The 7,965-nt window shown below is 26.3% G+C and overlaps 1 protein-coding gene and 1 long non-coding RNA gene across 3 annotated transcripts in view; one reads left to right on the top strand and one right to left on the bottom strand.

Annotated features, from left to right (window-relative positions):
• The window catches only part of LOC111444915, a 1,998-nt gene extending 1,463 nt beyond the window's left edge, over nt 1–535 (top strand). The window contains exon 2 of the long non-coding RNA XR_002710756.1: nt 104–535. This is a non-coding gene — a long non-coding RNA (uncharacterized LOC111444915). The remainder of the gene's footprint in view (nt 1–103) is intronic.
• Nucleotides 536–2,473: 1,938 nt separating this feature from the next.
• The window catches only part of LOC111445622 (NAD kinase 2, chloroplastic-like), a 33,433-nt gene continuing 27,941 nt past the window's right edge, over nt 2,474–7,965 (bottom strand). For both annotated transcript variants that reach the window (XM_023084128.1, XM_023084127.1), the window contains 2 exons: nt 4,667–4,674; nt 2,474–2,483 (listed from right to left, as the gene is read on the bottom strand). The gene's annotated coding sequence lies outside the window, so the exon portion shown is untranslated. The remainder of the gene's footprint in view (nt 2,484–4,666; nt 4,675–7,965) is intronic.

Below are 7,965 nucleotides of genomic sequence, written 5' to 3'. Positions count from 1 at the left end.
CCCCCCCCCCCCCCCCTCCGGGACTAAAATCATGTTAGTTTCCTATTGAATGCGACATCGAGTTTCTCATTTGTACTTAGTTTTGCTTGTCCTGAACTGGCAGCAAGTTCCAGAAGGCCATGTTTACGTGTCGGGCGACAACCGCAACAACAGCTACGACTCCCATATTTGGTTAGTCTTATTAACTTCATGTTATATTATGTATGTTTGCTGGTTGTTGGTTGGTTCTGATATATAGTTTGCTGTTAATTCTTCAAGGAAAAAGGCTATTTCATTTGAGTTTAAACAGAAAAATTTCTCTCCCAACTTCATTGCCATTTTTCTTAATACTTTTTGTCATCAAGAACACATCATTGGGAGCTACCTCTGTTCTTGCCCCCAAAAAATAAAATGGTTATTAAATAGGACTAAGGAGCTTTTTTTTTTTTTTTTTTTTTTTTTAATCAATATAAAATTAATTTTTTATAGAATAAAAATGTTTTTAAACAGGGAATAAAATAGTAAGTGACTATTACCACATTTTAAAATATGTTAATACTGAGGAATAGGTTAAAAAAATATTTTGCAAAAATTGAAATAATAAGAATATCACATCCATTTTTAGGCTATAGAGCTTGTTTCTGCCCAAATCTGAAAAAGCCCAATTTGAAAAAGCCCAATAGGCATTACCATTTGCGCGAAGGCATTGGGCTAAATGGATCAGTTGGGCCCAGCCATTTTGATCTTCTGTGAAAAACGAAATTTTTTAATTATAAATAATATAATAAATTAGATAATGCTCACTAACTTGCTTTGGGATTTTAAAAAAATTTGAGTATTTTCCTCATAAATTTGATTATACAATTATTGAGAAGATAATAAAAGATAACTTTTTTTAATCTTTAAATATTCTTCATTTTTAACTTTCTTTTAATTCCGATGTCTCTCTCCCTCTTAGGTATAATTTGGCCCGATTGTCAGAAATTATCTTAACGGTAAATCTTTTAACATTAATCAACGAGTCTTTGCGTTCTATGAGTTAAAATAGGCTCATTGGAAATGAACAATTTACAAGTAACTTCATGAAATTCAACCACAACTTAAATCAAGATTTGTTTATGCAAAGACGACGAGTTCTATTAGTATTTAGATTAAGGAATGCCTATATAGATATCCAAAGCGGTACGTTTCAAGGGATGACATATGATGCTGACGTGTGAAGATAGTCAATATCGTGTAGCAATTGGTGAAATATATTATAGGTAACAAAAACATCATCTCATTCAATTATTTGATTTGGATATATTTTTATTAGGGCTACATAGTTTAATAAATAACAATAAGGACAAAGCGCTTGGTTGTACCAACAGACATACAAACAGTTAAATAATTAATGTTCAGATAGATGCAGTTGACTTTTCAACAAATATATTCGAAATTGACCCCACCTCACAACCTCAGAGGTTGACATTTTTCTTATAACAAATATATATAATTTTTTTTTTGGTACGATAATATTTGGTTTAAAAAATTTACTTTTAAATTTGTTCAATTGTTTTTTAATTTATATTATTTTGTTTCTTGCCCTTTTATTATTTAGAAAGTCCATTTCCTTCCTTAAATTTTTTAAAAGATAAATATTTTGTTCTTTCTCCTGTAAATTTATAATAATAATAAAGAAATAATAATTTCAAACCGGTAGATTAGCATACTATAATAAACATTATATTATTATCGAGTATGATACAAGCGAATGTGACAAAATAGTAATAAACGAACAAAAAGTTTGAAAATTAGAAACATATAAATATTAAAATAAAACTAAAACTATATTTTATTTCTAGAAATTTCATCCAAGAAAACAATTAATAATGCATAAACTATAGACAATTAAAAGTTTAAATTTAAAACTTATTTCAATTATTTCCCCCCCTTAAAATATTTTATTCCAACACGACTTTATTATTAAAAAATGATAATAATAAATAAATAAATAAAACTCCAACGAATTAAATTTATTTAACTTTCCAATGATTGGTACTCCAATTGCCAACGATGAGAAATGCCTTGTTTCTTTCACACTATCAAAATAATATTTTTTATTTCCCCTTCTCAAAACATTATTTATTTATTTTTTTTTTAAAAAATATTGGTTCCCTTTTAAATAAATAAATATACTTTGACCGAAAAGTGGACATGAAAATTTGAATTTCTTTTGAGTACAATTTTTTTAATGGGGGCAATAGAGTAATTATTATTTTGCACCACACAAAAAACATGCTGAGGGTTGATAAAGTAATTTCCTTTAATTTTATTCTTCAATAAATAATTTCTTTTTGGGTCCCAAATCTTTTTCATATATAATACTTAGATCAACTTATCAAAAAGTCAAAATTTTGATCTAACTTAATAATTAAATTATTGAGTATGCATCGTCGTCACCCGTTAATGAGATACTAACATTCAACGGAGAAGACAACGAGTTATTTAAAAAATAAATTAATCTATTTTAAATTAATCACACGAGTCATGTTAGGTTAGTTGTCATTTGTCATATATATTTTTAAACATTCGTAAGCACTAATGTTAGGATGAAATGTATACGAGCCACACCTGCAATATTAACTTTCAGATACAGATACGATGTAATACTAACCATTTAAGCTTTGCTATATCGAGATTTAGTTGACTTTCTTTGTTCACATGTCGGGTTTGACCTATTTTATAGGCTAAACTAGTCTCACTTTGGTCAACTAGTATATGTTAACCATCCGACTTTTAAGTGTCAATAACTTGGAGTTGAGTAGCTTCCTTGGCAGTGGATCAAGCCCGAGTATTCCAGTCAAGCCACCGAATCTTCCATCAAATAGTCGTATATTCATCTTACTCTTAATTAGTCTCACCACTGTTTGTTTGTTACTCGAGAATTCTATTAACATTGCTAAGTTAGGGGAACGATTTTGATACCATTTATTAGAGACAGTCTTCCACATATCTTCACAATATAAATATAATAAGATATTGTAAAATAATAAATAACATAGAATTTGTAACATAAACCACAAATTCATAAAGTTGAGAATTTAACCTAATCTACAACTAATGACCAGAAATATTCTTATAGCTTATGAATATATTAATGTAACACTTTTCATCAAATATTTAATTATAATTTAATTTCATGAAAGCTTTTTTTTTTAATCAGTAATTAAATAATATCTTTTAAGTCTCCACCGAGAAAATTCGCAAATAATGGAACCTATAACAGTCCAACAACCACACAAAATAAGTCTAATTATATCTATATATATATATATTATTCTCAAAGTATATTTTTTAAAAAGGTTTTGTTAATTTAATATTCAACTTAAAAATCCCGTCTCCAGATTTGGCTTTATTTCCATGGTCGACATGTCGTTTTATAGTTTATCAATTTTTTTTAAATCCAATTTATTGTTAAATTTAAAAAGTTTTTGTTTACCACATATATATAAATTAAAAAGTTAAATTATTTTTTAATTATTTATTATCCAAGTATAAAAATAATTTGTAAATCTTAATTAAATGTTTAAAAATAAATAAGTAGATATTTTATCAATTAAAATTTATTTTTATTTAACTGAAAATTTAAATAAATAACCTAAACAACTCAAACTAATTCAACTTTAAAAAAAATTATATTTATAGTTGAATTGGATTTATTATTTATTTGATTAAAAAATTTACAATTTGAATAATTGAATTTTATTGAAAAGTAATTAAATATAATTTTTAGAAAAAAAAATTAATTAGTTTTTTATTATTATGGCTAAATTAATAAAAATACTTATAAACTTTATTATTTGTCTAGAAAAAATATCTTTTTAAAACTTTCAAAATTTCTATAATACTCCTAATTTTTTTTTATAAAAAATCTAAAAAAAATACTTTAATTTCAAAAATAGAATTAATATATTTTACCTTTATGAAAATGAAAATGCTATCGACATCTCATATATTATTTTTAAATTTTTTAATATTACTTTTGAAAATTCATTCGAATTTTTTAAACCTCCCTAAATTTTAAAAAGGTTTTAAAATAAATGTTATCGGTTCCTCCAAAATTATCGATAATATCTTAAAAAAATTTAAATTTAAGAATATTTTTTTAGACAGTTTTTTTTAAAACTATTCTTTTACCGTTCTACTCAAATTGGCATTTAAAATAAATGAATAAATGAAACTACTTTGGAATCTATTTGTAATGCACTAAATTAGTGGGGGGTGGAAATGGCAAACAAACTTTCTAACTTACTGTGCTAAACATGACAAATAATAATCAGTAAAATTATTTCAAATATAAATATGAAGTCCGTACAAAGAACAAAATGTTAACTAGGGTTAGAATTTAACCCTAATATTTAAAGCTTAATTAATAAATTAAAGATTGGATTCTTTCACCATGAAAAGACCTAATGCTAACCACCAAGAATTTTAGGGATACATTTGAATATTGGAGGATTCGCCACGTGTACACCAAAATTTTAACTGTGACCCCACACCCATTAACCCCTATTACTTTATCAATTAATTACTTTAACCCAAACTCTTCCCTTTGACCCAATAATATTAAACTATTACACTTCAATAAATTATTCATTTTTTAATTATTTAAATTCATAATAATAATAGATTTGTTTTCTCTAACCATTTTTTCTTATAAAAAAAATATATTCTTAAATTTATAATGAAATATTTTTAAAATAAAAATAAAATCGCTAGTTAGTTTTTTTTAAACATTTTTACGTGTTTTATAAAAGAAAATGACAAGTTAAATCAAGAAAAAAAACCTAACACCGTGCTTGAATAAGATGTGGTGTGGTACATATGTGATATCATCTCAGCACCAACCACGACTTTTGCCTACCTACCAATAAACACACTTCAAACGTAAAAAAAAAAAAAAAAAAATAATAATAATTTATCATTTATCGTATTTATTAATTTTTAAAATAATATTTTTATTTATTTATTTATTTATTTTAACGATGCTTTATATTAACAAAATAATAATAATAATAATAAATAAATAAATTAGATTCTTTCATCTTTCAGTTTATTATTAAGAAATTATGAATAATAAATAAATATCGATAAATATTCCTTCAAAAAAGCGAAATTGGGTAAGATAGAGCAAATATATACGGTATCTTATTCTATTATTGAAAGTGGGAATTTGACTATTCAAAATACTCACGGTTTCTATTTATTTCATTTTGATCCGCTAAATTTAATATGAGCTTTTAAAGAACTAAAATAATGTAAGCAAAGTTTAGAGGACGTTAAAATATCGAGAAATAAAATAATTATATATCATGATTAAATATTTGCTTCGAATTGAGGTAACGAGTAATGTGACCCGACAACAGTGAGGTGACAGATCAATTATTCGGGTTAATCTATCCTAGCCAAGGTACCGGGTCACATGAGTTGACTTAATCTTGTCGAGATGTTGACTAAGGCTAACATGCCCTAACCAAAGATGAATTGGTGCTTGAGCTGACTTATTGTAGTTGAGATGGTGGGTCTCATGGCTCAAGCTATGATTTGTCTTATCAAAACTGACTTGTAAGAAAGATACTTGCATTGATGTAGGGTTGTGCCCGATACTCTCTAATGCTTAAGTCAATGCTTGGACCGAAATGGTATCAAGCTAAGCTCGTACAGTATTCCATACCTTATATGAATTTAATAAGTCTCTTATATTTATCATTTTTTTCTCACCATGCCTCGGTCGTAACCAAACATGATGACAATAAGAAATAAGAAAATGAGGGATATATACCTAAACTCGGTTAGTACGAAGTCCGATAGGCTAGATATGTCAACTCTTCAAGAAACCACACCAAAAGATTTGTCCTTTATTCGTTCACTTCACATAGGTCTAAGGGGGACAACATGTGGAGAGCAGGTCCACGGGCATTTAATCCTACCCAATACCTATAACAATTATAGTGTTATAGGGTTCGAGTGACCCTTGAAGATTGCCATGGGACTTTTATTACCTAATTTGTCCATCTTTTCCGTATTCTCGAGTAACTTTTTTGTCAATCTCTCTAATTATTAAGTTATTTAAAAATATTATAATTTTTTTTAATCTTTGAGTGAATTATTTTCTTCCACTCAATACATCTAAAAATAAGAAAATTACCAAAAAAAGGAAGAATTTTTTTTGGGGAAAATCCTTATTTTTCAAGGATTAAATCCACTGTTTTCCCCACTTCTGGGATTTCTAAAAAGTGGGAATATGATTCCCATTATGAACCTATGGGAATTTACTTACATGGGCAATAATTATTAATTACTTTTTACATACAGTAAAAATAACATAATAATAATAATATATGCAATTAATTAATGATGGAAGGAGATTGCTTAAAATTTAAAAAATAAAAAATAAATTAAATAGAATTTTCACCTCTCTTAGAAATAAAATAAAATATACTATTAATCAGTAAAAAATATTAAATATTTAAGATATATTTCATAACTAATATATTGTCCAAACGAATATCTTGACTCATTCAAATTAACAATAAGACTAAATTCTGAGATTCATTATTCTTGTTTAAAGTTATATTTTATTAAGATTCTAAATCGATAGATTCTTAGATGCGAGCTTGGATTAGATCAACGAGTTCTAGCATGGTCGATAGCACTTTCTAAATTCGTTTTTGTATACATAAGGTCGGTACCACTTTCTAAACTCGTTTTCTTAAACCGACCTGATTTAACTTTATTGACTTCTTCTTTAAAAAAAAAGAAAAGATAATTAGTGATGTAAATTATATAACAGTTGGTCGTTGATTGATATATAAGTATGTCAGAGTGGAGAATTCGAAAATCTGATCTTTTGTTTGAAGGTACATATTCTATGTCTGATGTTGGCCGTCCAAAACGAGCTTTTTAAAGGAATCTATTCTTTTACGTAAGAGAATACCTTCTAATTTTGGATAAATCCCATATTCCCCAACCATTCTTAACATTCTTTGTTAAAAATAAAGAAATAAATTATTACCAGTGGGTTGGATTTGGCTGAGTACAGGCATTTTTTAGACCTAACTCAATTGTTCTTATTGTAAACTTTTTTTAATTTAAACAACTAGTTGGGTTGATTCTAGCTATTTAAGTAATTTATTAAATTTTTTATTTTTAATAAAAAGTAAAATTTTAATTTGTAAAATATTTATTTATTTATTTTTACACATTTAATTAAATTTTGCGATTTAATTTTAATATATATATTGAAAAATAAATAATTATCAAATTATATATATATATATATATATATATATATATATACATATATAATTATATTAAAGTAAATATGTATATTTTATTTATTTAAATTCAACCTAATTTAAATAAGTATATAATGAAATTTACGAATATTTGGGTACTTAAATTATATTAAAAAATAAAGTCAAATAAACGATTATAGGTATTATTCAACCAACATTATGATTTATTAAATGAAAACCTAATAATTCAAGCCAATGATCATTAAATGATCCAAAAAAGTCAACAGACAAAACATTGTCACTATATTTTATCCAAAACTTAAAACAAAAAGCTCCAAACAACTTAAATGGCCATGGAAGGGGCTGCCATCAAAGTGAATATGGCACAAAATTTCTGTCAATTTTCATTAAATTTTACCTCAAATTTAAATTTAAATAAACGTTGCTATTTTAATTTTAAAATAATTTATCAACATATTTACGATAGAACTTATCACGACCACAAAATGAGATGCAATATTATGTTCGAAGGATTTTGGCTCAGAGTAGAGACTAATGGGTTAGGGTCGCAATGGTTAGACGAACACGACTCTGCACAATGGTATGATATTGTCCGCTTTGAGGATAAACTCTCATGGCTGACCATTCCCTAAATTAACTGATGTGAACACCTCCCCTCGAACAAAATGGCTCTGATAGCATGTTA

The sequence above is a fragment of the Cucurbita moschata genome, unplaced genomic scaffold, assembly GCF_002738365.1.
Source record: "Cucurbita moschata cultivar Rifu unplaced genomic scaffold, Cmos_1.0 Cmo_Scf00007, whole genome shotgun sequence".
NCBI classification, from domain to species: domain Eukaryota; kingdom Viridiplantae; phylum Streptophyta; class Magnoliopsida; order Cucurbitales; family Cucurbitaceae; genus Cucurbita; species Cucurbita moschata.
Note: the sequence above shows the minus strand (reverse complement) of the source record. Positions and strands in the feature narration are given on the sequence as shown.